An 8,307-nucleotide genomic window follows, 5' to 3' on the forward strand; every position below is an offset into this window, starting at 1 on the left:
CACTGCCCTCCTCACACTTTCTGCCTGGAGCAGCCACTCTCCTCCAACGCCTGTCTAGCATGCAGAGGCCAATACGGGGAGCACCATTGCCTCCACCCTTTTGGCCCTGACATCCACACGGCTCTCCCACAAGCACTCCCGTCCTCCTTTCCCTCACCTCTTACAACCTAGGACAACCCTCCTCATACTTTCTGACTGGAGCACCCACTCTCCTCCTAAGCCTGCCTAACATGTGCAGGCCCACATTGGGAGCACCATTGCCTCCACCCTTTTGGCCCTGACATCCACACGGCTCTCCCACAACCACTCACATCCTCCTTTACCTACCCTACTCCAACTTATGACTGCCCTCCTCACACTTTCTGACTGGAGCAGCCACTCTCCTCCTAAGCCTGCCTAACATGCACAGGCCCACCCGGGGAGCACCATTGCCTCCACCCTTTTGGCCCTGACATCCACACGGCTCTCCCACAAGCACTCCCGTCTTCCTTTCCCTCACCTCCTACAACTTACCACTGCCCTCCTCACACTTTCCGATTAGAGCAGCCACTCTCCTCCAACGCCTGCCTAGCATGCAGAGGCGCACACGGGGAGCACCATTGCCTCCACCCTTTTGGCCCTGACATCCACACGGCTCTCCCACAAGCACTCCCGTCTTCCTTTCCCTCACCTCCTACAACTTACCACTGCCCTCCTCACACTTTCTGCCTGGAGCAGCCACTCTCCTCCAACGCCTTCATAACATCTGCAGGCCCACACGGGGAGCACCATTGCCTCCACCCTTTTGGCCCTGATATCCACACGGCTCTCCCACAAGCACTCCCGTCTTCCTTTCCCTCACCTCCTACAACTTACCACTGCCCTCCTCACACTTTCCCATTAGAGCAGCCAATCTCCTCCAACGCCTGCCTAACATGTACAGACCCACACGGGGAGCACCATTGCCTCCACCCTTTTGGCCCTGACATCCACACGGCTCTCCCACAAGCACTCCCGTCCTCCTTTCCCTCACCGCCTACAACTTACCACTGCCCTCCTCACACTTTCCCATTAGAGCAGCCAATCTCCTCCAACGCGTGCCTAGCATGTACAGACCAATACGGGGAGCACCATGACCATATACAGGCCCACCCGGGGAGCACCATTGCCTCCACCCTTTTGGCCCTGACATCCACACGGCTCTCCCACAAGCACTCCCGACTTCCTTTCCCTCACCTCCTACAACCTAGGACAGCCCTCCTCACACTTTTTGACTGGAGCAGACAATCTCCTCCGCCTGCCTAACATGCACAGGCCCACACGAGGAGCACCATTGCCTCCACCCTTTTGGCCCTGACATCCACACGGCTCTCCCACAAGCACTCCCGTCCTCCTTTCCCTCACCGCCTACAACTTACCACTGCCCTCCTCACACTTTCCCATTAGAGCAGCCAATATCCTCCAACGCATGCCTAGCATGTACAGACTCACACGGGGAGCACCATGACGTCCACCTTTTTGGTCCTGACATGCCTACGGCTCTCCCACAAGCACTCCCGTCCTCCTTTCCCTCACCTCTTACAACCTAGGACAATCCTCCTCACACTTTCCCATTAGAGCAGCCCATCTCCTCCAACGCCTGGCTAACAACTGCAGGCCCACACTGGGAGCACCATTGCCTCCACCCTTTTGGCCCTGACATCCACACGGCTCTCCCACAAGCACTCCCGTCCTCCTTTACCTACCCTATTCCAACTTATGACTGCCCTCCTCACACTTTCTGCCTGGAGCACCCACTCTCCTCCAAAGCCTGCCTAGCATGCAGAGGCCCACACGAGGAGCACCATTGCCTCCACCCTTTTGGCCCTGACATCCACACGGCTCTCCCACAAGCACTCCCGTCCTCCTTTACCTACCCTACTCCAACTTATCACTGCCCTCCTCACACTTTCTGACTGGAGCAGCCACTCTCCTCCAAAGCCTGCCTAACATGTACAGGCCCACACGAGGAGCACCATTGCCTCCACCCTTTTGGCCCTGACATCCACACGGCTCTCCCACAAGCACTCCAATGCTCCTTCCCCTCTCCTCCTACAACCTAGGACAGCCCTCCTCACATTTTCTGACTGGAGCAGCCAATCTCCTCCTAAGCCTGCCTAACATGTGCAGGCCCACATGGGGAGCACCATTGCCTCCACCCTTTTGGCCCTCACATGCCTACGGCTCTCCCACAAGCACTCCCGTCCTCCTTTCCCTCACCGCCTACAACTTACCACTGCCCTCCTCACACTTTCTGACTGGAGCAGCCACTCTCCTCCAACGCCTGCCTAGCATGCAGAGGCCCACACGAGGAGCACCATTGCCTCCACCCTTTTGGCCCTGACATCCACACGGCTCTCCCACAAGCACTCCCGTCTTCCTTTCCCTACCCTACTCCAACTTACCACTGCCATCCTCACACTTTCGGACTGGAGCAGCCACTCTCCTCCAACGCCTGCCTAACATGTACAGGCCCACACGGGGAGCACCATTGCCTCCACCCTTTGGTCCTGACATCCACACGGCTCTCCCACAAGCACTCCCGTCCTCCTTTCCCTCACCGCCTACAACTTACCACTGCCCTCCTCACACTTTCTGACTGGAGCAGCCAATCTCCTCCAACGCCTGCCTAGCATGTACAGACCCACACGGGGAGCACCATGACGTCCACCTTTTTGGCCCTCACATGCCTACGGCTCTCCCACAAGCACTCACATCCTCCTTTCCCTCACCTCCTACAACTTACCACTGCCCTCCTCACACTTTCTGCCTGGAGCAGCCACTCTCCTCCAACGCCTGCCTAGCATGCACAGGCCCACACGAGGAGCACCATTGCCTCCACCCTTTTGGCCCTGACATCCACACGGCTCTCCCACAACCACTCCCGTCCTCCTTTCCCTCACCTCCTACAACTTACCACTGCCCTCCTCACACTTTCTGACTGGAGCAGCCACTCTCCTCCAACGCCTGCCTAGCATGCAGAGGCCCACACGAGGAGCACCATTGCCTCCACCCTTTTGGCCCTGACATCCACACTGCTCTCCCACAAGCACTCCCGTCCTCCTTTCCCTCACCTCCTACAACTTACCACTGCCCTCCTCACACTTTCTGCCTGGAGCAGCCACTCTCCTCCAACGCCTGCCTAACATCTGCAGGCCCACACGGGGAGCACCATTGCCTCCACCCTTTTGGCCCTGACATCCACACGGCTCTCCCACAAGCACTCCAATGCTCCTTCCCCTCTCCTCTTACAACCCTCCTCATACTTTCTGACTGGAGCACCCACTCTCCTCCTAAGCCTGCCTAACATGTGCAGGCCCACATTGGGAGCACCATTGCCTCCACCCTTTTGGCCCTGACATCCACACGGCTCTCCCACAAGCACTCCCGTCCTCCTTTCCCTCACCTCCTACAACTTACCACTGCCCTCCTCACACTTTCCTATTAGAGCAGCCACTCTCCTCCAACGCCTGCGTAGTATGTACAGACCCACACGGAGAGCACCATGACGTTCACCTTTTTGGCCCTCACATGCCTACGCCTCTCCCACAAGCACTCACATCCTCCTTTCCCTCACCTCCTACAACTTACCACTGCCCTCCTCACACTTTCTGCCTGGAGCAGCCACTCTCCTCCAACGCCTGTCTAGCATGCAGAGGCCAATACGGGGAGCACCATTGCCTCCACCCTTTTGGCCCTGATATCCACACGGCTCTCCCACAAGCACTCCCGTCCTCCTTTCCCTCACCGCCTACAACTTACCACTGCCCTCCTCACACTTTCTGACTGGAGCAGCCACTCTCCTCCAACGCGTGCCTAGCATGTACAGACCAACACGGGGAGCACCATGACCATATAAAGGCAAACCCGGGGAGCACCATTGCCTCCACCCTTTTGGCCCTGACATCCACACGGCTCTCCCACAAGCACTCCCGTCCTCCTTTCCCTCACCTCTTACAACCTAGGACAACCCTCCTCATACTTTCTGACTGGAGCACCCACTCTCCTCCTAAGCCTGCCTAACATGTGCAGGCCCACATTGGGAGCACCATTGCCTCCACCCTTTTGGCCCTGACATCCACACGGCTCTCCCACAACCACTCACATCCTCCTTTACCTACCCTACTCCAACTTATGACTGCCCTCCTCACACTTTCTGACTGGAGCAGCCACTCTCCTCCTAAGCCTGCCTAACATGCACAGGCCCACCCGGGGAGCACCATTGCCTCCACCCTTTTGGCCCTGACATCCACACGGCTCTCCCACAAGCACTCCCGTCTTCCTTTCCCTCACCTCCTACAACTTACCACTGCCCTCCTCACACTTTCCCATTAGAGCAGCCAATCTCCTCCAACGCCTGCCTAACATGTACAGACCCACACGGGGAGCACCATTGCCTCCACCCTTTTGGCCCTGACATCCACACGGCTCTCCCACAAGCACTCCCGTCCTCCTTTCCCTCACCGCCTACAACTTACCACTGCCCTCCTCACACTTTCCCATTAGAGCAGCCACTCTCCTCCAACGCGTGCCTAGCATGTACAGACCAACACGGGGAGCACCATGACCATATACAGGCCCACCCGGGGAGCACCATTGCCTCCACCCTTTTGGCCCTGACATCCACACGGCTCTCCCACAAGCACTCCCGACTTCCTTTCCCTCACCTCCTACAACCTAGGACAGCCCTCCTCACACTTTCTGACTGGAGCAGACAATCTCCTCCGCCTGCCTAACATGCACAGGCCCACACGAGGAGCACCATTGCCTCCACCCTTTTGGCCCTGACATCCACACGGCTCTCCCACAAGCACTCCCGTCCTCCTTTCCCTCACCGCCTACAACTTACCACTGCCCTCCTCACACTTTCCCATTAGAGCAGCCAATCTCCTCCAACGCATGCCTAGCATGTACAGACCCACACGGGGAGCACCATGACGTCCACCTTTTTGGTCCTGACATGCCTACGGCTCTCCCACAAGCACTCCCGTCCTCCTTTCCCTCACCTCTTACAACCTAGGACAACCCTCCTCACACTTTCCCATTAGAGCAGCCCATCTCCTCCAACGCCTGGCTAACAACTGCAGGCCCACACTGGGAGCACCATTGCCTCCACCCTTTTGGCCCTGACATCCACACGGCTCTCCCACAAGCACTCCCGTCCTCCTTTACCTACCCTATTCCAACTTATGACTGCCCTCCTCACACTTTCTGCCTGGAGCACCCACTCTCCTCCAAAGCCTGCCTAGCATGCAGAGGCCCACACGAGGAGCACCATTGCCTCCACCCTTTTGGCCCTGACATCCACACGGCTCTCCCACAAGCACTCCCGTCCTCCTTTACCTACCCTACTCCAACTTATCACTGCCCTCCTCACACTTTCTGACTGGAGCAGCCACTCTCCTCCAAAGCCTGCCTAACATGTACAGGCCCACACGAGGAGCACCATTGCCTCCACCCTTTTGGCCCTGACATCCACACGGCTCTCCCACAAGCACTCCAATGCTCCTTCCCCTCTCCTCCTACAACTTACCACTGCCCTCCTCACATTTTCGGACTGGAGCAGCCAATCTCCTCCTAAGCCTGCCTAACATGTGCAGGCCCACATGGGGAGCACCATTGCCTCCACCCTTTTGGCCCTCACATGCCTACGGCACTCCCACAAGCACTCCCGTCCTCCTTTCCCTCACCTCCTACAACTTACCACTGCCCTCCTCACACTTTCGGACTGGAGCAGCCACTCTCCTCCAACGCCTGCCTAACATGCGCAGGCCCACACGAGGAGCACCATTGCCTCCACCCTTTTGGCCCTGACATCCACACGGCTCTCCCACAAGCACTCCCGTCTTCCTTTCCCTACCCTACTCCAACTTACCACTGCCATCCTCACACTTTCGGACTGGAGCAGCCACTCTCCTCCAACGCCTGCCTAACATGTACAGGCCCACCCGGGGAGCACCATTGCCTCCACCCTTTGGTCCTGACATCCACACGGCTCTCCCACAAGCACTCCCATCTTCCTTTCCCTCACCGCCTACAACTTACCACTGCCCTCCTCACACTTTCTGACTGGAGCAGCCAATCTCCTCCAACGCGTGCCTAGCATGTACAGACCCACACGGGGAGCACCATGACGTCCACCTTTTTGGCCCAGACATGCCTACGGCTCTCCCACAAGCACTCCCGTCCTCCTTTCCCTCACCTCCTACAACTTACCACTGCCCTCCTCACACTTTCTGCCTGGAGCAGCCACTCTCCTCCAACGCCTGCCTAGCATGCACAGGCCCACACGAGGAGCACCATTGCCTCCACCCTTTTGGCCCTGACATCCACACGGCTCTCCCACAACCACTCCCGTCCTCCTTTCCCTCACCTCCTACAACTTACCACTGCCCTCCTCACACTTTCTGACTGGAGCAGCCACTCTCCTCCAACGCCTGCCTAACATGCACAGGCCCACACGAGGAGCACCATTGCCTCCACCCTTTTGGCCCTGACATCCACACGGCTCTCCCACAAGCACTCCCGTCTTCCTTTCCCTCACCTCCTACAACTTACCACTGCCCTCCTCACACTTTCCCATTAGAGCAGCCACTCTCCTCCAACGCCTGCCTAGCATGCAGAGGCCCACACGAGGAGCACCATTGCCTCCACCCTTTTGGCCCAGACATGCCTACGGCTCTCCCACAAGCACTCCCGTCCTCCTTTCCCTCACCTCTTACAACCTAGGACAACCCTCCTCACACTTTCCCATTAGAGCAGCCCATCTCCTCCAACGCCTGGCTAACAACTGCAGGCCCACACTGGGAGCACCATTGCCTCCACCCTTTTGGCCCTGACATCCACACGGCTCTCCCACAAGCACTCCCGTCCTCCTTTACCTACCCTATTCCAACTTATGACTGCCCTCCTCACACTTTCTGCCTGGAGCACCCACTCTCCTCCAAAGCCTGCCTAGCATGCACAGGCCCACACGAGGAGCACCATTGCCTCCACCCTTTTGGCCCTGACATCCACACGGCTCTCCCACAAGCACTCCCGTCCTCCTTTACCTACCCTACTCCAACTTATCACTGCCCTCCTCACACTTTCTGACTGGAGCAGCCACTCTCCTCCAAAGCCTGCCTAACATGTACAGGCCCACACGAGGAGCACCATTGCCTCCACCCTTTTGGCCCTGACATCCACACGGCTCTCCCACAAGCACTCCAATGCTCCTTCCCCTCTCCTCCTACAACTTACCACTGCCCTCCTCACATTTTCGGACTGGAGCAGCCAATCTCCTCCTAAGCCTGCCTAACATGTGCAGGCCCACATGGGGAGCACCATTGCCTCCACCCTTTTGGCCCTCACATGCCTACGGCACTCCCACAAGCACTCCCGTCCTCCTTTCCCTACCCTACTCCAACTTACGATTGCCCTCCTCACACTTTCTGACTGGAGCAGCCACTCTCCTCCAACGCCTGCCTGACATGTACAGGCCCACACGAGGAGCACCATTGCCTCCACCCTTTTGGCCCTGCTATCCACACGGCTCTCCCACAAGCACTCCCGTCCTCCTTTCCCTCACCTCCTACAACTTACCACTGCCCTCCTCACACTTTCGGACTGGAGCAGCCACTCTCCTCCAACGCCTGCCTAACATGCGCAGGCCCACACGAGGAGCACCATTGCCTCCACCCTTTTGGCCCTGACATCCACACGGCTCTCCCACAAGCACTCCCGTCTTCCTTTCCCTACCCTACTCCAACTTACCACTGCCATCCTCACACTTTCGGACTGGAGCAGCCACTCTCCTCCAACGCCTGCCTAACATGTACAGGCCCACCCGGGGAGCACCATTGCCTCCACCCTTTGGTCCTGACATCCACACGGCTCTCCCACAAGCACTCCCATCTTCCTTTCCCTCACCGCCTACAACTTACCACTGCCCTCCTCACACTTTCTGACTGGAGCAGCCAATCTCCTCCAACGCGTGCCTAGCATGTACAGACCCACACGGGGAGCACCATGACGTCCACCTTTTTGGCCCTCACATGCCTACGGCTCTCCCACAAGCACTCACATCCTCCTTTCCCTCACCTCCTACAACTTACCACTGCCCTCCTCACACTTTCTGCCTGGAGCAGCCACTCTCCTCCAACGCCTGCCTAGCATGCACAGGCCCACACGAGGAGCACCATTGCCTCCACCCTTTTGGCCCTGACATCCACACGGCTCTCCCACAACCACTCCCGTCCTCCTTTCCCTCACCTCCTACAACTTACCACTGCCCTCCTCACACTTTCT

This window comes from Struthio camelus, unplaced genomic scaffold (assembly GCF_040807025.1).
Source record: "Struthio camelus isolate bStrCam1 unplaced genomic scaffold, bStrCam1.hap1 HAP1_SCAFFOLD_33, whole genome shotgun sequence".
NCBI lineage: Eukaryota > Metazoa > Chordata > Aves > Struthioniformes > Struthionidae > Struthio > Struthio camelus.